The sequence below is a fragment of the Mixophyes fleayi genome, unplaced genomic scaffold (genome assembly GCF_038048845.1).
Source record: "Mixophyes fleayi isolate aMixFle1 unplaced genomic scaffold, aMixFle1.hap1 Scaffold_1624, whole genome shotgun sequence".
Taxonomy (NCBI): Eukaryota; Metazoa; Chordata; class Amphibia; order Anura; family Limnodynastidae; genus Mixophyes; species Mixophyes fleayi.
The window spans coordinates 12870-31424 of record NW_027446002.1 but is presented as its reverse complement, the minus strand read 5'-3'; the positions used below and the strand labels follow the sequence as shown (position 1 = coordinate 31424).

The window sequence follows — 18555 nt, the reverse complement described above, 5'->3', positions numbered from 1 at the left end:
TGCACTTATGGTCAAGGGGAGGAGTTCATGCAAATTTTGCAGGCATCTCGTTTGAAAAGTCCTCGGCTCATGTGCGTGCCTTTGCAGACAGAGAGGTGTAAAGAGGGTCCCAGTGAAGGTGTCAGGCTTTTCAGGCTAGTCGGGCCTAGAATGTGCAGCAATGGAGTGTTGTGGGCCGCCGCTAAATAAAGTATACGGCGTGTGGCGTGGCTGTCTCCTACAGTTGTCAGGCCTAGCCTGAGAAGCGGGCGCTTTCCTGGGTCCCATTTCGGGTTATCGCTTCTCGGCCTTTTGGCTAAGATCAAGTGTAGTATCTGTTCTTATCAGTTTAATATCTGATACGCCCCCTATCTGGGGGCCATATATTAAATGGATTTTTAGAACAGGGAGATGGAAGAAGAGCTTGCTCTGTCCACTCCACGCATTGACCTGGTATTGCAGTACTTCCAGGACCGGTGCACTTCTCTTATCCAGTTATCCAAAAATAGAATCATGTCTCTTTTCAGCAACAAAAATCCATAAGAACAGATTTTTGTCTCCTGTGTCTTATTTCGTGTCAATTTATTGTGTCTTTTTGTTGTTTTGTTTCTTATCTCTCTTAGCAAACAAGCATTTGCAGATAAGAAGACCCTTTTCTTTGTCCAAAAGGATTACTGCATTGATCCAATTATTTCTTTAATGGAGCAACTTGTGATTTGCTAATTCAATTGGATCTCCGAATGAATGAAACTATTAATCTGACGTAGTGTGTCTCCCTCTTGTGGACCCAGTGACGGAATAAAGGCAAGTGAGGATTATGACACACCTTTTAGAACCCTGCTGTTGCAGCATGCAGCTTCCTTGTCTATTTACTTGCCGGTGGCCCGAGAAACAATTGTGATGCACCTTGAAGTGCTGTTTCTGTGACATGCTGTGAATATTCCGAAAGAAGCTGGGCAGACAGTGTGATTAATTGCCTGGGGAGACGAGGACGGAACGGCAGGCCGACTAATCAGCGGGCGTCGTTGCACTTATGGTCAAGGGGAGGAGTTCATGCAAATTTTGCAGGCATCTCGTTTGAAAAGTCCTCGGCTCATGTGCGTGCCTTTGCAGACAGAGAGGTGTAAAGAGGGTCCCAGTGAAGGTGTCAGGCTTTTCAGGCTAGTCGGGCCTAGAATGTGCAGCAATGGAGTGTTGTGGGCCGCCGCTAAATAAAGTATACGGCGTGTGGCGTGGCTGTCTCCTACAGTTGTCAGGCCTAGCCTGAGAAGCGGGCGCTTTCCTGGGTCCCATTTCGGGTTATCGCTTCTCGGCCTTTTGGCTAAGATCAAGTGTAGTATCTGTTCTTATCAGCTTACCAACTACCCGGTGGAGGTTATGCTGAGTGTGGCTCATCCGATAGCGCACTCTAACATTGGTGAGGGGCTGATGTAGACTCTGCTGCATGGTGCACTTGTCTCTCTCCTGCCCAAAACCCAGAGGACATACCTGAGTGTGGCTCATCCGATAGCACACTCTAACCCTGGTGAGGAACTGTTTGAGACTTGTGTTACCCGATCAAAGCCGGCCAGGAGCAAGAAGACCGACCCCGGGGAAGAAGCGCTGCCGACCCCCCCCTGCCTGCCGGGAAGAAGACGCCGGGAGCACCTCCGGCTGAAGAAGCCCTCCTCTCCTCGGGCCCTGCTCCACCGGAAGAAGCGCCTCCTCTTCAGCGGAAGCCCCTGCTCCTCTCTACCCAGCGGGAGGACATCTGCACTGCTCCCTCCACCCCGGACGACCAGCCTCTCTACCCCAGGAAGAGCCAGGACGATGGCCTCAGCTACCCCAGCTCCTGCCTCCACTCCTGCCCCTGGGAAGAAGGGAGGAAAGAACACCGCCCCGAAGCCTCTCCCCGTGGCCGGAACCTCTGCCTCCACCGCCCCTGCTGCTGCCGGACAAGGCCAGCCCAACCAGGACACCCCCCAGAAGACCCCCACCCTGGAACCCTGGATGAGGCAGACCGTGGTCCTGAAGCTGAAGGAAGTGGAAGGAAGGGTCCCAGACATGACGGCCGAGACCTTCGGCAAGAAGATGATCCTGGACCAGGGCTTCTCCAAGGCTGAAACCCTCAGCGTGCAGAATTACCTGAAAGGGATCTGGTACATCACCTTCGCCTCCATTGCCATCTGCAAGAGGTACTGGGAGGCAGTGAAGACTGCGAGACCGGAGTCTCCCTTCTCCCGCTTCGTGGGGAACTGCCCCATCCAGAGAGAGGAGAGAAGAGTCACGGTCTCCATGAGAAATCCTCACACCCCTGGTAAGGACATCGCTACCTTCCTGAGCCGCTTCTGCTCCGTGGTCAAGGACCCCTCCAAGATCCTGGATGTCAACGGCTTCTGGACAGGCAAGTGGTCCATTATCATCAGACTGAGGAAAGACAGCACGGCAACTGACGGACTCCAACACCTGCCATCAAGCTTTGCCCTGGGCGGCTCTGCCGGCCTCCTCCACTATGCCGATCAGCCGAGGAACTGCAGAAAATGCGGGGAAGCTGACCACATGGCGAGAAGCTGCAAGGTCTCAGCCTGCAGGAACTGCAAGGTGGCGGGGCACGAGTCCAAGGATTGCCCAAGAAAATTGTCCTGCAACCTCTGCGGCCTGGCCAGCCACATCTACAGGGACTGCCCCCAGAGGGCCAGATCCTACGCTGCAGCTGCCGGGATCGGACTGCCGGAAAGCGGACCTGCCCCTGCCCTGCAGCCCAAGCCAGCCCAGAGGAAGCAACAGAAGCCCACACCGCAGCCAAGAGCTGGTAAGATATCTCCCACCCCTGTTGTGACAGCACCCCCCTCCCTCCCCGCTGTCACAACACCCCCCCCCCCTGCAGTAGCACTAACCCCCTCCACCGCTACTGCAGCTCCCTCCCTTTCCCTGGAGGATTTCCCCCCCCTCCTCCCTCTTGTGTCTGCAGGTGATGAGAACAAACAAAGAAGGAAGCGGAAAGAGCTGGACAGCCCAGCTGGCGACTCTGACCCTTCCAAGAAAAAGGCAATCGAGCTGGAAGAGGACCCTCTCCCGTCAGAGGAGGCCCTGGTAGAGATGGTGGATGAGCTGCTGGATTCTGAGCAGGAGGAGGAAGAATTCCTACAACTGCCCCAAATCTGCCTATTCGACCAGCTAGAGGAGAAAGGTCTGCTCCCACCCGAAGGGGACACGGGCAGACCGGACCAAGTCCCACCGGACAAGGAGGGTAACTGATGTATTGATTGTGCTAACTCTCTTTTTTCTCCCAACTAATGGCTAACTTTTCTCTTTTTACCATTAATGTGAGGAGTGTGAAGGATAAGATTAGACGTCAGTCTGTGTTTACCTTTCTTGACAGTCAGAAATGTGATGTTTACATGTTGCAGGAATGTTCTCTCCCTTTCTCTAGTTCCTACAGGCATCTGGGGAGGCAGTGGTCTCACGGGCCCTCCTATTGGTCTGGGGGGAGTGACTGTAAGTCTGCAGGGGTCGCCATTCTTATCAGGGGAAGCCTCTTCACATTAGATTCCGTTCAGGAGTTTGTCTGCGGCAGATTGCTTATCGTAGATGGCTCCTGGGCGGGTGAGCCTATCAGGCTTATCTGTGTGTATGCATCCCCGGGTAAGAATGAGCGTTTGGAGCTTTTCCAGACCCTGCGGGCCCAGCTCGCAACCACCAGGGCGGTAGTGATGGCTGGGGACTTTAACTGTCCTATAGAGGAAGATGGTAGGAGTTCTTGTACTAATGCTAAACTTGATGTTTCTTCCAGGTTGTTGCAGGAGATGGTAGCCGAAGCATCCTTGCGGGATGCAGTGGGATCTATGGGGGCCGGCTCTGTGAATTATACTTGGAGCCGCCCCGATGGCTCAGTGCGTTCCCGGATTGACTTTGTGTTTACATCGAGAGCGGTAAGACAAAACAGGCATGTCATGGTTCCCTGCTTTTTCTCTGATCATAGGGCCATTCTCTTTGAAGGTGTTCTGGGTCACGGGTTCCCTCCCGGCCCTGGCTCTTGGAAGCTGAACTGCGCTCTGCTGGGAAAGGAAGAGGTGATGGTTGAGCTGAGGGATGCCTATGTAATGTGGAAAAATGACAAAATGTATTTTGACTGTATGTCTAACTGGTGGGAGTATGTCAAGGGCAAGTTTCGCAGTTTCTTTCAGGCTAAAGGCCGCCAACAGGCGTGTGAGAGGAAGAGGAACTTCAGGAGACTTCAGCGTCAGCTGCAGTCCCTGCTGGATCTCCAACTCTGCGGCTGGGATGTGAAGGATGATCTGGCTGAGGCCAAAGGGGGCCTGAAAAGGCACTTCGAGGAAGAGGCCAATCGCATCATCTTCCGTTCCAAGGTGGAGAATCTGGAGAAGGGTGAGAAATGTAATTCTTTCTTTTTCAGAAAACTCCACTCCGGCCACACGCCCCTGACTGAACTGCGGGATGAGTCTGGCACCCCCAGGAGGGGGAAGGAGGGCGTCATGGGAGTCGTCTCAGACTACTACGGCAAACTCTACTCCCCTAAGACTACAGACGACGACGCAGCTGAATCTTTCCTGTCAGGTATCACTAACCCTATTGATCCTACAGGTAGGGCAGCTATGGATGCCCCCCTCACCTTGGGGGAGCTGCACTCTGCCGCTAAATCCTTTAGGCTGGGCAGGACCCCGGGCAGTGATGGCCTCCCAGCCGAGCTCTATGTAGCGCTGTGGGACCTCATTGGCCCGGACCTGCTAGAGCTGTATGAGGAGATGGTGGTGGAGGGCAGGATGCCTCCTACTCTGAGAGAGGGCTTGATCACGATTTTGTACAAGCGCAAGGGAGAGAGATGTGACCTCAAAAATTGGAGGCCCATCTCCCTCCTGAACGTGGACTACAAGATTTTGGCCAAGGTACTAGCCAACAGGCTAAAGGTTGTCATTGGGCGAATTGTTCATCCTGATCAGACTTGTGGCATTCCTGGTAGAAGGATTGCAGACAGCCTTGCGCTGCTGAGGGACACGGTTCATTATATCAAAGACCGCCATGCACATGTGGCCCTGGTCAGTCTTGATCAGGAGAAGGCCTTTGATCGTGTCTCTCATGGTTTTATGCGTAAGGTTCTGTGCAGGTTTGGATTGGGTGATATGTTTTGTTCTTATGTTAACCTGATGTACCTTGATATTTACAGCTCGGTGTTGGTGAACGGCTGGAAGACTGACCCCTTCTCTGTACTGTCTGGGGTCAGACAAGGCTGCCCTCTTTCACCTCTCCTTTTTGTCTGTTGTATAGAGCTCTTTGCGATGTCCATCAGGCGAAACCCAGAGATCAGAGGGATCACCGCACCGGGTCCAGACCGACTAGAGGCCAAGTGTTCGCTCTACATGGACGACGTCACTGTCTTCTGCGCTGATCAGCGTTCGGTGGCAGCACTCGTCCAGACCTGCAACAACTTCGGCCAAGCTTCAGGGGCAAAAGTCAACTGCGGGAAGTCAGAGGCAATGCTGTTTGGTCAGTGGCACCTGTCATCCCCCGCTGCATTCCCCTTCACAATCAAGCCGGACTTCATCAAAATTCTTGGAGTTTGGTTCGGTGGAGAGGAGGCGGCCCTGAAGTGCTGGGAAGAGAGACTGGCAACAGTCCGGCAAAAGATTGGACTGTGGAGCCTCAGACTTCTTACCATCGAAGGGAAAGCACTGGTACTGCGCAACGAGATTCTTCCCGTTCTTCAGTACACGGCCCAAGCTTGGCCACCTCTTGCTGCCGTCTGTAAGACCATCACGAGGACAGTCTTTCACTTCATCTGGGGCTCCAAAATGGACAGAGTGAAGCGGTCTGTTATGTACAAGGAGCCCCACAAAGGCGGGAAAGGGATCCCTGATATCCCCACCATGCTGCGGGCCTTCTTTGTTTGCAACTGTATCCGCAGGACACTCCTTGAAAAGAACGTTTGCTCTGCTGGGAAGTCCATGTCACGCTTTTTCCTTCTTCCTCTTTGGAGGAAACTTGGTTGGGACAAGTGGGACAGCTCCTTCCCTTACAACTGGACTACACCTTGGTTTTACCTGGATGTTGGACAATTTGTGAGGGAGCACCATCTGGAGGGACTTAAACCAGACTTGTGGAAACCTAAAACTATCCACAAGCTCATCAGAGCTAAGGACATTATGGAGTCTGTTCCAGGGCTCCCTGTGGCCACGGCCAAACATGTTTGGGAGAATGTGGCCTCTAAGAGACTGACTAATGGACATAAAGACATTGCATGGATGGCCATTCAGGGGGGTTTGCCTCTCAGGACATTTATGCACTCCCGGAACCTGTGCAGATATGTTCACTGCCCCTTTTGTATTACCAAGAGGGAGACTGCTCAACATATCTTTTGGGACTGTCCCACTGCACAGGCATTGTTGGATGCCCTGGAACATGAACTTAAGGACAGTGTGCCCAGGACTTGCCTTTCATACCATTCGGTATTTTATGGATTATTTCCTGGGACTCACACCGTTGAGGCAATCCAGGAGGCCTGGCGCCTTATGAACTGTTTTAAGGACGCTATGTGGCTTGCCAGGAACCGCCTCATCTTGAAGCGGGAGAAGATGACCATCCAGGACTGTCGCAGGCTTATCCATAGCCTGTTAAGAGACTATAACACCCTTGACAGTCCTGAGGAAGATGAAGACGACGATTGATTGTAATTGATTGATTGTTGTCTCCTCCTCTCCTCCTCCCCATTGTGTCTATTTTCAATAAAAAACTTTGGTTTGTGCTCCCCTCCCTTTCCCCCTCCAACCCATTCCCCTTCACAGCATGAAGTATTATTGAATGTCATGTCTATTTATGCACCCTTCCCTTTGTGTCTGTCCTCAATAAAAACTTTTTGCTCGTGACTCCATCACCCTACCCCTCTCACCTACCTCCCCCTCACATCCAATGTTATTTTATTGTACTGTGATACGTTTTAAGTTTGAATGGTTAGTGCAGTACTTGATGTATATAGTGTAGGATGTCATGTCTTGTACTTTATGCCCTGTATTGTACTAAAACGTATGCATGATCATGTCTTACGGTGTACTGCGTACACTTGAATGAAATGTATGAACTGTGTTTTTTGTACTTTATACAAAATAAAGCTACTTTTTCAATCAAAAAATCTGTTCTTATCAGTTTAATATCTGATACGCCCCCTATCTGGGGGCCATATATTAAATGGATTTTTAGAACAGGGAGATGGAAGAAGAGCTTGCTCTGTCCACTCCACGCATTGACCTGGTATTGCAGTACTTCCAGGACCGGTGCACTTCTCTTATCCAGTTATCCAAAAATAGAATCATGTCTCTTTTCAGCAACAAAAATCCATAAGAACAGATTTTTGTCTCCTGTGTCTTATTTCGTGTCAATTTATTGTGTCTTTTTGTTGTTTTGTTTCTTATCTCTCTTAGCAAACAAGCATTTGCAGATAAGAAGACCCTTTTCTTTGTCCAAAAGGATTACTGCATTGATCCAATTATTTCTTTAATGGAGCAACTTGTGATTTGCTAATTCAATTGGATCTCCGAATGAATGAAACTATTAATCTGACGTAGTGTGTCTCCCTCTTGTGGACCCAGTGACGGAATAAAGGCAAGTGAGGATTATGACACACCTTTTAGAACCCTGCTGTTGCAGCATGCAGCTTCCTTGTCTATTTACTTGCCGGTGGCCCGAGAAACAATTGTGATGCACCTTGAAGTGCTGTTTCTGTGACATGCTGTGAATATTCCGAAAGAAGCTGGGCAGACAGTGTGATTAATTGCCTGGGGAGACGAGGACGGAACGGCAGGCCGACTAATCAGCGGGCGTCGTTGCACTTATGGTCAAGGGGAGGAGTTCATGCAAATTTTGCAGGCATCTCGTTTGAAAAGTCCTCGGCTCATGTGCGTGCCTTTGCAGACAGAGAGGTGTAAAGAGGGTCCCAGTGAAGGTGTCAGGCTTTTCAGGCTAGTCGGGCCTAGAATGTGCAGCAATGGAGTGTTGTGGGCCGCCGCTAAATAAAGTATACGGCGTGTGGCGTGGCTGTCTCCTACAGTTGTCAGGCCTAGCCTGAGAAGCGGGCGCTTTCCTGGGTCCCATTTCGGGTTATCGCTTCTCGGCCTTTTGGCTAAGATCAAGTGTAGTATCTGTTCTTATCAGTTTAATATCTGATACGCCCCCTATCTGGGGGCCATATATTAAATGGATTTTTAGAACAGGGAGATGGAAGAAGAGCTTGCTCTGTCCACTCCACGCATTGACCTGGTATTGCAGTACTTCCAGGACCGGTGCACTTCTCTTATCCAGTTATCCAAAAATAGAATCATGTCTCTTTTCAGCAACAAAAATCCATAAGAACAGATTTTTGTCTCCTGTGTCTTATTTCGTGTCAATTTATTGTGTCTTTTTGTTGTTTTGTTTCTTATCTCTCTTAGCAAACAAGCATTTGCAGATAAGAAGACCCTTTTCTTTGTCCAAAAGGATTACTGCATTGATCCAATTATTTCTTTAATGGAGCAACTTGTGATTTGCTAATTCAATTGGATCTCCGAATGAATGAAACTATTAATCTGACGTAGTGTGTCTCCCTCTTGTGGACCCAGTGACGGAATAAAGGCAAGTGAGGATTATGACACACCTTTTAGAACCCTGCTGTTGCAGCATGCAGCTTCCTTGTCTATTTACTTGCCGGTGGCCCGAGAAACAATTGTGATGCACCTTGAAGTGCTGTTTCTGTGACATGCTGTGAATATTCCGAAAGAAGCTGGGCAGACAGTGTGATTAATTGCCTGGGGAGACGAGGACGGAACGGCAGGCCGACTAATCAGCGGGCGTCGTTGCACTTATGGTCAAGGGGAGGAGTTCATGCAAATTTTGCAGGCATCTCGTTTGAAAAGTCCTCGGCTCATGTGCGTGCCTTTGCAGACAGAGAGGTGTAAAGAGGGTCCCAGTGAAGGTGTCAGGCTTTTCAGGCTAGTCGGGCCTAGAATGTGCAGCAATGGAGTGTTGTGGGCCGCCGCTAAATAAAGTATACGGCGTGTGGCGTGGCTGTCTCCTACAGTTGTCAGGCCTAGCCTGAGAAGCGGGCGCTTTCCTGGGTCCCATTTCGGGTTATCGCTTCTCGGCCTTTTGGCTAAGATCAAGTGTAGTATCTGTTCTTATCAGTTTAATATCTGATACGCCCCCTATCTGGGGGCCATATATTAAATGGATTTTTAGAACAGGGAGATGGAAGAAGAGCTTGCTCTGTCCACTCCACGCATTGACCTGGTATTGCAGTACTTCCAGGACCGGTGCACTTCTCTTATCCAGTTATCCAAAAATAGAATCATGTCTCTTTTCAGCAACAAAAATCCATAAGAACAGATTTTTGTCTCCTGTGTCTTATTTCGTGTCAATTTATTGTGTCTTTTTGTTGTTTTGTTTCTTATCTCTCTTAGCAAACAAGCATTTGCAGATAAGAAGACCCTTTTCTTTGTCCAAAAGGATTACTGCATTGATCCAATTATTTCTTTAATGGAGCAACTTGTGATTTGCTAATTCAATTGGATCTCCGAATGAATGAAACTATTAATCTGACGTAGTGTGTCTCCCTCTTGTGGACCCAGTGACGGAATAAAGGCAAGTGAGGATTATGACACACCTTTTAGAACCCTGCTGTTGCAGCATGCAGCTTCCTTGTCTATTTACTTGCCGGTGGCCCGAGAAACAATTGTGATGCACCTTGAAGTGCTGTTTCTGTGACATGCTGTGAATATTCCGAAAGAAGCTGGGCAGACAGTGTGATTAATTGCCTGGGGAGACGAGGACGGAACGGCAGGCCGACTAATCAGCGGGCGTCGTTGCACTTATGGTCAAGGGGAGGAGTTCATGCAAATTTTGCAGGCATCTCGTTTGAAAAGTCCTCGGCTCATGTGCGTGCCTTTGCAGACAGAGAGGTGTAAAGAGGGTCCCAGTGAAGGTGTCAGGCTTTTCAGGCTAGTCGGGCCTAGAATGTGCAGCAATGGAGTGTTGTGGGCCGCCGCTAAATAAAGTATACGGCGTGTGGCGTGGCTGTCTCCTACAGTTGTCAGGCCTAGCCTGAGAAGCGGGCGCTTTCCTGGGTCCCATTTCGGGTTATCGCTTCTCGGCCTTTTGGCTAAGATCAAGTGTAGTATCTGTTCTTATCAGTTTAATATCTGATACGCCCCCTATCTGGGGGCCATATATTAAATGGATTTTTAGAACAGGGAGATGGAAGAAGAGCTTGCTCTGTCCACTCCACGCATTGACCTGGTATTGCAGTACTTCCAGGACCGGTGCACTTCTCTTATCCAGTTATCCAAAAATAGAATCATGTCTCTTTTCAGCAACAAAAATCCATAAGAACAGATTTTTGTCTCCTGTGTCTTATTTCGTGTCAATTTATTGTGTCTTTTTGTTGTTTTGTTTCTTATCTCTCTTAGCAAACAAGCATTTGCAGATAAGAAGACCCTTTTCTTTGTCCAAAAGGATTACTGCATTGATCCAATTATTTCTTTAATGGAGCAACTTGTGATTTGCTAATTCAATTGGATCTCCGAATGAATGAAACTATTAATCTGACGTAGTGTGTCTCCCTCTTGTGGACCCAGTGACGGAATAAAGGCAAGTGAGGATTATGACACACCTTTTAGAACCCTGCTGTTGCAGCATGCAGCTTCCTTGTCTATTTACTTGCCGGTGGCCCGAGAAACAATTGTGATGCACCTTGAAGTGCTGTTTCTGTGACATGCTGTGAATATTCCGAAAGAAGCTGGGCAGACAGTGTGATTAATTGCCTGGGGAGACGAGGACGGAACGGCAGGCCGACTAATCAGCGGGCGTCGTTGCACTTATGGTCAAGGGGAGGAGTTCATGCAAATTTTGCAGGCATCTCGTTTGAAAAGTCCTCGGCTCATGTGCGTGCCTTTGCAGACAGAGAGGTGTAAAGAGGGTCCCAGTGAAGGTGTCAGGCTTTTCAGGCTAGTCGGGCCTAGAATGTGCAGCAATGGAGTGTTGTGGGCCGCCGCTAAATAAAGTATACGGCGTGTGGCGTGGCTGTCTCCTACAGTTGTCAGGCCTAGCCTGAGAAGCGGGCGCTTTCCTGGGTCCCATTTCGGGTTATCGCTTCTCGGCCTTTTGGCTAAGATCAAGTGTAGTATCTGTTCTTATCAGTTTAATATCTGATACGCCCCCTATCTGGGGGCCATATATTAAATGGATTTTTAGAACAGGGAGATGGAAGAAGAGCTTGCTCTGTCCACTCCACGCATTGACCTGGTATTGCAGTACTTCCAGGACCGGTGCACTTCTCTTATCCAGTTATCCAAAAATAGAATCATGTCTCTTTTCAGCAACAAAAATCCATAAGAACAGATTTTTGTCTCCTGTGTCTTATTTCGTGTCAATTTATTGTGTCTTTTTGTTGTTTTGTTTCTTATCTCTCTTAGCAAACAAGCATTTGCAGATAAGAAGACCCTTTTCTTTGTCCAAAAGGATTACTGCATTGATCCAATTATTTCTTTAATGGAGCAACTTGTGATTTGCTAATTCAATTGGATCTCCGAATGAATGAAACTATTAATCTGACGTAGTGTGTCTCCCTCTTGTGGACCCAGTGACGGAATAAAGGCAAGTGAGGATTATGACACACCTTTTAGAACCCTGCTGTTGCAGCATGCAGCTTCCTTGTCTATTTACTTGCCGGTGGCCCGAGAAACAATTGTGATGCACCTTGAAGTGCTGTTTCTGTGACATGCTGTGAATATTCCGAAAGAAGCTGGGCAGACAGTGTGATTAATTGCCTGGGGAGACGAGGACGGAACGGCAGGCCGACTAATCAGCGGGCGTCGTTGCACTTATGGTCAAGGGGAGGAGTTCATGCAAATTTTGCAGGCATCTCGTTTGAAAAGTCCTCGGCTCATGTGCGTGCCTTTGCAGACAGAGAGGTGTAAAGAGGGTCCCAGTGAAGGTGTCAGGCTTTTCAGGCTAGTCGGGCCTAGAATGTGCAGCAATGGAGTGTTGTGGGCCGCCGCTAAATAAAGTATACGGCGTGTGGCGTGGCTGTCTCCTACAGTTGTCAGGCCTAGCCTGAGAAGCGGGCGCTTTCCTGGGTCCCATTTCGGGTTATCGCTTCTCGGCCTTTTGGCTAAGATCAAGTGTAGTATCTGTTCTTATCAGTTTAATATCTGATACGCCCCCTATCTGGGGGCCATATATTAAATGGATTTTTAGAACAGGGAGATGGAAGAAGAGCTTGCTCTGTCCACTCCACGCATTGACCTGGTATTGCAGTACTTCCAGGACCGGTGCACTTCTCTTATCCAGTTATCCAAAAATAGAATCATGTCTCTTTTCAGCAACAAAAATCCATAAGAACAGATTTTTGTCTCCTGTGTCTTATTTCGTGTCAATTTATTGTGTCTTTTTGTTGTTTTGTTTCTTATCTCTCTTAGCAAACAAGCATTTGCAGATAAGAAGACCCTTTTCTTTGTCCAAAAGGATTACTGCATTGATCCAATTATTTCTTTAATGGAGCAACTTGTGATTTGCTAATTCAATTGGATCTCCGAATGAATGAAACTATTAATCTGACGTAGTGTGTCTCCCTCTTGTGGACCCAGTGACGGAATAAAGGCAAGTGAGGATTATGACACACCTTTTAGAACCCTGCTGTTGCAGCATGCAGCTTCCTTGTCTATTTACTTGCCGGTGGCCCGAGAAACAATTGTGATGCACCTTGAAGTGCTGTTTCTGTGACATGCTGTGAATATTCCGAAAGAAGCTGGGCAGACAGTGTGATTAATTGCCTGGGGAGACGAGGACGGAACGGCAGGCCGACTAATCAGCGGGCGTCGTTGCACTTATGGTCAAGGGGAGGAGTTCATGCAAATTTTGCAGGCATCTCGTTTGAAAAGTCCTCGGCTCATGTGCGTGCCTTTGCAGACAGAGAGGTGTAAAGAGGGTCCCAGTGAAGGTGTCAGGCTTTTCAGGCTAGTCGGGCCTAGAATGTGCAGCAATGGAGTGTTGTGGGCCGCCGCTAAATAAAGTATACGGCGTGTGGCGTGGCTGTCTCCTACAGTTGTCAGGCCTAGCCTGAGAAGCGGGCGCTTTCCTGGGTCCCATTTCGGGTTATCGCTTCTCGGCCTTTTGGCTAAGATCAAGTGTAGTATCTGTTCTTATCAGTTTAATATCTGATACGCCCCCTATCTGGGGGCCATATATTAAATGGATTTTTAGAACAGGGAGATGGAAGAAGAGCTTGCTCTGTCCACTCCACGCATTGACCTGGTATTGCAGTACTTCCAGGACCGGTGCACTTCTCTTATCCAGTTATCCAAAAATAGAATCATGTCTCTTTTCAGCAACAAAAATCCATAAGAACAGATTTTTGTCTCCTGTGTCTTATTTCGTGTCAATTTATTGTGTCTTTTTGTTGTTTTGTTTCTTATCTCTCTTAGCAAACAAGCATTTGCAGATAAGAAGACCCTTTTCTTTGTCCAAAAGGATTACTGCATTGATCCAATTATTTCTTTAATGGAGCAACTTGTGATTTGCTAATTCAATTGGATCTCCGAATGAATGAAACTATTAATCTGACGTAGTGTGTCTCCCTCTTGTGGACCCAGTGACGGAATAAAGGCAAGTGAGGATTATGACACACCTTTTAGAACCCTGCTGTTGCAGCATGCAGCTTCCTTGTCTATTTACTTGCCGGTGGCCCGAGAAACAATTGTGATGCACCTTGAAGTGCTGTTTCTGTGACATGCTGTGAATATTCCGAAAGAAGCTGGGCAGACAGTGTGATTAATTGCCTGGGGAGACGAGGACGGAACGGCAGGCCGACTAATCAGCGGGCGTCGTTGCACTTATGGTCAAGGGGAGGAGTTCATGCAAATTTTGCAGGCATCTCGTTTGAAAAGTCCTCGGCTCATGTGCGTGCCTTTGCAGACAGAGAGGTGTAAAGAGGGTCCCAGTGAAGGTGTCAGGCTTTTCAGGCTAGTCGGGCCTAGAATGTGCAGCAATGGAGTGTTGTGGGCCGCCGCTAAATAAAGTATACGGCGTGTGGCGTGGCTGTCTCCTACAGTTGTCAGGCCTAGCCTGAGAAGCGGGCGCTTTCCTGGGTCCCATTTCGGGTTATCGCTTCTCGGCCTTTTGGCTAAGATCAAGTGCAGTTGTGGCAGAGCTGCACTTGGTCCTCTGGCCAGGGGCTGGGATTGCTGCTTTGAAAGCCTGGGACAAATGTGCCTCTGGGAGTGGCGACCCCGGGGGTGCCAAAAAATCACAGGTCAGGAGCACCTTGAAACAGATATAATGTGATTATGTTGGCACCCATGCACTTTTGACCACTTTCTTTTAGCACTCGCTCTATTCTTTGTCCCGGCCTTATGGCTGGGCGAGAAAATTTTTATACCAAGCCCAGCCATTAGGCTGGGGCCGTATCCACTCGGCACTATTTATTTTTCTCCACGTTTGTCACTTTTTCTTTTGTGTTCACGTTTCTGGATTTTATTGGGTACGGGTAGGCCCTTTTGGGCTCCTGTCCCCGAGACGATCTAGGGGAGGTTGTGTGGCCATTAGGCTCCGGCCTCCCTGAACACCCACGTTGGTCCTCCCCTTAGGGGGTGGACTAGTTGTCAAGCCCTGGGTGAAGCTTCGGTGGATCCCAGGGGCTAAAGGGACCCCCCTAGCCTCGCAGCGAAGGGGGTCTGAAGACCCTTGCCCCCTAAGGGACCTTTTTGGTTCCGGGGGTCGGGGACCAGGGCCCTTTCTTTTTAAAGAAGGGGCCAGTACCGTACCCCTTGTGCACTTTTTTATGGTTTTACACCTTTTTTGGGCACTTTGGGTTTTTGATTGCACGTTCCCAGGCTTTCAATAAAAAAAAAAAAAAAATCTGTTCTTATCAGTTTAATATCTGATACGCCCCCTATCTGGGGGCCATATATTAAATGGATTTTTAGAACAGGGAGATGGAAGAAGAGCTTGCTCTGTCCACTCCACGCATTGACCTGGTATTGCAGTACTTCCAGGACCGGTGCACTTCTCTTATCCAGTTATCCAAAAATAGAATCATGTCTCTTTTCAGCAACAAAAATCCATAAGAACAGATTTTTGTCTCCTGTGTCTTATTTCGTGTCAATTTATTGTGTCTTTTTGTTGTTTTGTTTCTTATCTCTCTTAGCAAACAAGCATTTGCAGATAAGAAGACCCTTTTCTTTGTCCAAAAGGATTACTGCATTGATCCAATTATTTCTTTAATGGAGCAACTTGTGATTTGCTAATTCAATTGGATCTCCGAATGAATGAAACTATTAATCTGACGTAGTGTGTCTCCCTCTTGTGGACCCAGTGACGGAATAAAGGCAAGTGAGGATTATGACACACCTTTTAGAACCCTGCTGTTGCAGCATGCAGCTTCCTTGTCTATTTACTTGCCGGTGGCCCGAGAAACAATTGTGATGCACCTTGAAGTGCTGTTTCTGTGACATGCTGTGAATATTCCGAAAGAAGCTGGGCAGACAGTGTGATTAATTGCCTGGGGAGACGAGGACGGAACGGCAGGCCGACTAATCAGCGGGCGTCGTTGCACTTATGGTCAAGGGGAGGAGTTCATGCAAATTTTGCAGGCATCTCGTTTGAAAAGTCCTCGGCTCATGTGCGTGCCTTTGCAGACAGAGAGGTGTAAAGAGGGTCCCAGTGAAGGTGTCAGGCTTTTCAGGCTAGTCGGGCCTAGAATGTGCAGCAATGGAGTGTTGTGGGCCGCCGCTAAATAAAGTATACGGCGTGTGGCGTGGCTGTCTCCTACAGTTGTCAGGCCTAGCCTGAGAAGCGGGCGCTTTCCTGGGTCCCATTTCGGGTTATCGCTTCTCGGCCTTTTGGCTAAGATCAAGTGCAGTTGTGGCAGATCAGCACTTGCCTCTTTAACTAGAGGGCTGGAATGCAGCTTTGAAAGGCTGGGACAAATGTGCATCCGGACTGGAAACCCGGGGGGCCATAAATCACGGGTCAGGAGACCTTAATATAGATACAACGTGATTCTGTTGGCACCCACGCACTTCTGACCTCTTTCTCCTAAGCAATGCTATATTCTTTGCCCGGACCTTTTTGGCTGGGCAAGAAAATTTTTATACCCGGCCCAGGGTGAAGCTCCGGCGGATCTCAGGGGCAAAATGGGTCCCCTAGTGTGGCAGGCCAAGGGGGCCCATACTAGCCCAGCCACCTGGCTGGGGCCGTACCCACTCGGCTTGAGTCCTGGGTGAAGCTCCGGCAGATCCCAGGGACTAATGGGGCCCTCCTAGCTTTGCGGCGACGAGGGTCCAACCCTGCCCAGCCACCCGGCTGGGGCCGTACCCACTCGGCTTGAGTCCTGGGTGAAGCTCCGGCAGATCCCAGGGACTAATGGGGCCCTCCTAGCTTCGCGGCGACGAGGGTCCAACCCCGCCCAGCCACCCGGCTGGGGCCGTACCCAATCGGCACACCAAGCACTGGGTGAAGCTTCGGCGGATCCCAGGGGCTAAGAGGCTCCCCTAGCTTTGCGGCGAAGGGAGTCAGACGACCCCGGCCCCTAAGTGACCTTTTTGGTTCTGGGGGTCGAGGACCAGGGTCCTTCCTCTCCGGAGGGAGGACCACGCACCGAAAACTCTTGTGCATGTTTTTTGGGTATTTACTCATTTTTTTCGTGCACAAGGGACGAGCTCAAGGCTTTAAATAAAAAAAAAAAAAAAAAAAAAAAAAAAAAAAAAATCTGTTCTTATCAGTTTAATATCTGATACGCCCCCTATCTGGGGGCCATATATTAAATGGATTTTTAGAACAGGGAGATGGAAGAAGAGCTTGCTCTGTCCACTCCACGCATTGACCTGGTATTGCAGTACTTCCAGGACCGGTGCACTTCTCTTATCCAGTTATCCAAAAATAGAATCATGTCTCTTTTCAGCAACAAAAATCCATAAGAACAGATTTTTGTCTCCTGTGTCTTATTTCGTGTCAATTTATTGTGTCTTTTTGTTGTTTTGTTTCTTATCTCTCTTAGCAAACAAGCATTTGCAGATAAGAAGACCCTTTTCTTTGTCCAAAAGGATTACTGCATTGATCCAATTATTTCTTTAATGGAGCAACTTGTGATTTGCTAATTCAATTGGATCTCCGAATGAATGAAACTATTAATCTGACGTAGTGTGTCTCCCTCTTGTGGACCCAGTGACGGAATAAAGGCAAGTGAGGATTATGACACACCTTTTAGAACCCTGCTGTTGCAGCATGCAGCTTCCTTGTCTATTTACTTGCCGGTGGCCCGAGAAACAATTGTGATGCACCTTGAAGTGCTGTTTCTGTGACATGCTGTGAATATTCCGAAAGAAGCTGGGCAGACAGTGTGATTAATTGCCTGGGGAGACGAGGACGGAACGGCAGGCCGACTAATCAGCGGGCGTCGTTGCACTTATGGTCAAGGGGAGGAGTTCATGCAAATTTTGCAGGCATCTCGTTTGAAAAGTCCTCGGCTCATGTGCGTGCCTTTGCAGACAGAGAGGTGTAAAGAGGGTCCCAGTGAAGGTGTCAGGCTTTTCAGGCTAGTCGGGCCTAGAATGTGCAGCAATGGAGTGTTGTGGGCCGCCGCTAAATAAAGTATACGGCGTGTGGCGTGGCTGTCTCCTACAGTTGTCAGGCCTAGCCTGAGAAGCGGGCGCTTTCCTGGGTCCCATTTCGGGTTATCGCTTCTCGGCCTTTTGGCTAAGATCAAGTGTAGTATCTGTTCTTATCAGTTTAATATCTGATACGCCCCCTATCTGGGGGCCATATATTAAATGGATTTTTAGAACAGGGAGATGGAAGAAGAGCTTGCTCTGTCCACTCCACGCATTGACCTGGTATTGCAGTACTTCCAGGACCGGTGCACTTCTCTTATCCAGTTATCCAAAAATAGAATCATGTCTCTTTTCAGCAACAAAAATCCATAAGAACAGATTTTTGTCTCCTGTGTCTTATTTCGTGTCAATTTATTGTGTCTTTTTGTTGTTTTGTTTCTTATCTCTCTTAGCAAACAAGCATTTGCAGATAAGAAGACCCTTTTCTTTGTCCAAAAGGATTACTGCATTGATCCAATTATTTCTTTAATGGAGCAACTTGTGATTTGCTAATTCAATTGGATCTCCGAATGAATGAAACTATTAATCTGACGTAGTGTGTCTCCCTCTTGTGGACCCAGTGACGGAATAAAGGCAAGTGAGGATTATGACACACCTTTTAGAACCCTGCTGTTGCAGCATGCAGCTTCCTTGTCTATTTACTTGCCGGTGGCCCGAGAAACAATTGTGATGCACCTTGAAGTGCTGTTTCTGTGACATGCTGTGAATATTCCGAAAGAAGCTGGGCAGACAGTGTGATTAATTGCCTGGGGAGACGAGGACGGAACGGCAGGCCGACTAATCAGCGGGCGTCGTTGCACTTATGGTCAAGGGGAGGAGTTCATGCAAATTTTGCAGGCATCTCGTTTGAAAAGTCCTCGGCTCATGTGCGTGCCTTTGCAGACAGAGAGGTGTAAAGAGGGTCCCAGTGAAGGTGTCAGGCTTTTCAGGCTAGTCGGGCCTAGAATGT

The 18555-nt window shown here is 48.7% G+C and overlaps 8 non-coding genes and 4 pseudogenes across 8 annotated transcripts; all 12 read left to right on the top strand.

Annotated features, from left to right (window-relative positions):
• Nucleotides 1-275: 275 nt before the first annotated feature.
• LOC142115318 (U2 spliceosomal RNA) lies at nt 276-466 on the top strand. Its single transcript, XR_012682161.1, has one exon. It is a non-coding gene; the product is annotated as a U2 spliceosomal RNA (small nuclear RNA).
• Nucleotides 467-1280: 814 nt separating this feature from the next.
• Nucleotides 1281-1437, top strand: LOC142115304 (U2 spliceosomal RNA; annotated as a pseudogene).
• Nucleotides 1438-7082: 5645 nt separating this feature from the next.
• Nucleotides 7083-7255, top strand: LOC142115289 (U2 spliceosomal RNA; annotated as a pseudogene).
• An 814-nt stretch (nt 7256-8069) lies between these two features.
• Nucleotides 8070-8260, top strand: LOC142115317 (U2 spliceosomal RNA). The gene has a single exon (XR_012682160.1). It is a non-coding gene; the product is annotated as a U2 spliceosomal RNA (small nuclear RNA).
• Nucleotides 8261-9074: 814 nt separating this feature from the next.
• Nucleotides 9075-9265, top strand: LOC142115316 (U2 spliceosomal RNA). Its single transcript, XR_012682159.1, has one exon. It is a non-coding gene; the product is annotated as a U2 spliceosomal RNA (small nuclear RNA).
• Nucleotides 9266-10079: 814 nt separating this feature from the next.
• LOC142115315 (U2 spliceosomal RNA) lies at nt 10080-10270 on the top strand. Its single transcript, XR_012682158.1, has one exon. It is a non-coding gene; the product is annotated as a U2 spliceosomal RNA (small nuclear RNA).
• Nucleotides 10271-11084: 814 nt separating this feature from the next.
• LOC142115314 (U2 spliceosomal RNA) lies at nt 11085-11275 on the top strand. Its single transcript, XR_012682157.1, has one exon. It is a non-coding gene; the product is annotated as a U2 spliceosomal RNA (small nuclear RNA).
• Nucleotides 11276-12089: 814 nt separating this feature from the next.
• Nucleotides 12090-12280, top strand: LOC142115312 (U2 spliceosomal RNA). Its single transcript, XR_012682156.1, has one exon. It is a non-coding gene; the product is annotated as a U2 spliceosomal RNA (small nuclear RNA).
• An 814-nt stretch (nt 12281-13094) lies between these two features.
• On the top strand, nt 13095-13285 carry LOC142115310 (U2 spliceosomal RNA). Its single transcript, XR_012682154.1, has one exon. It is a non-coding gene; the product is annotated as a U2 spliceosomal RNA (small nuclear RNA).
• Nucleotides 13286-14784: 1499 nt separating this feature from the next.
• On the top strand, nt 14785-15006 carry LOC142115292 (U2 spliceosomal RNA; annotated as a pseudogene).
• A 1624-nt stretch (nt 15007-16630) lies between these two features.
• LOC142115297 (U2 spliceosomal RNA) lies at nt 16631-16857 on the top strand (annotated as a pseudogene).
• Nucleotides 16858-17671: 814 nt separating this feature from the next.
• LOC142115309 (U2 spliceosomal RNA) lies at nt 17672-17862 on the top strand. Its single transcript, XR_012682153.1, has one exon. It is a non-coding gene; the product is annotated as a U2 spliceosomal RNA (small nuclear RNA).
• The last annotated feature ends 693 nt before the right edge of the window (nt 17863-18555 follow it).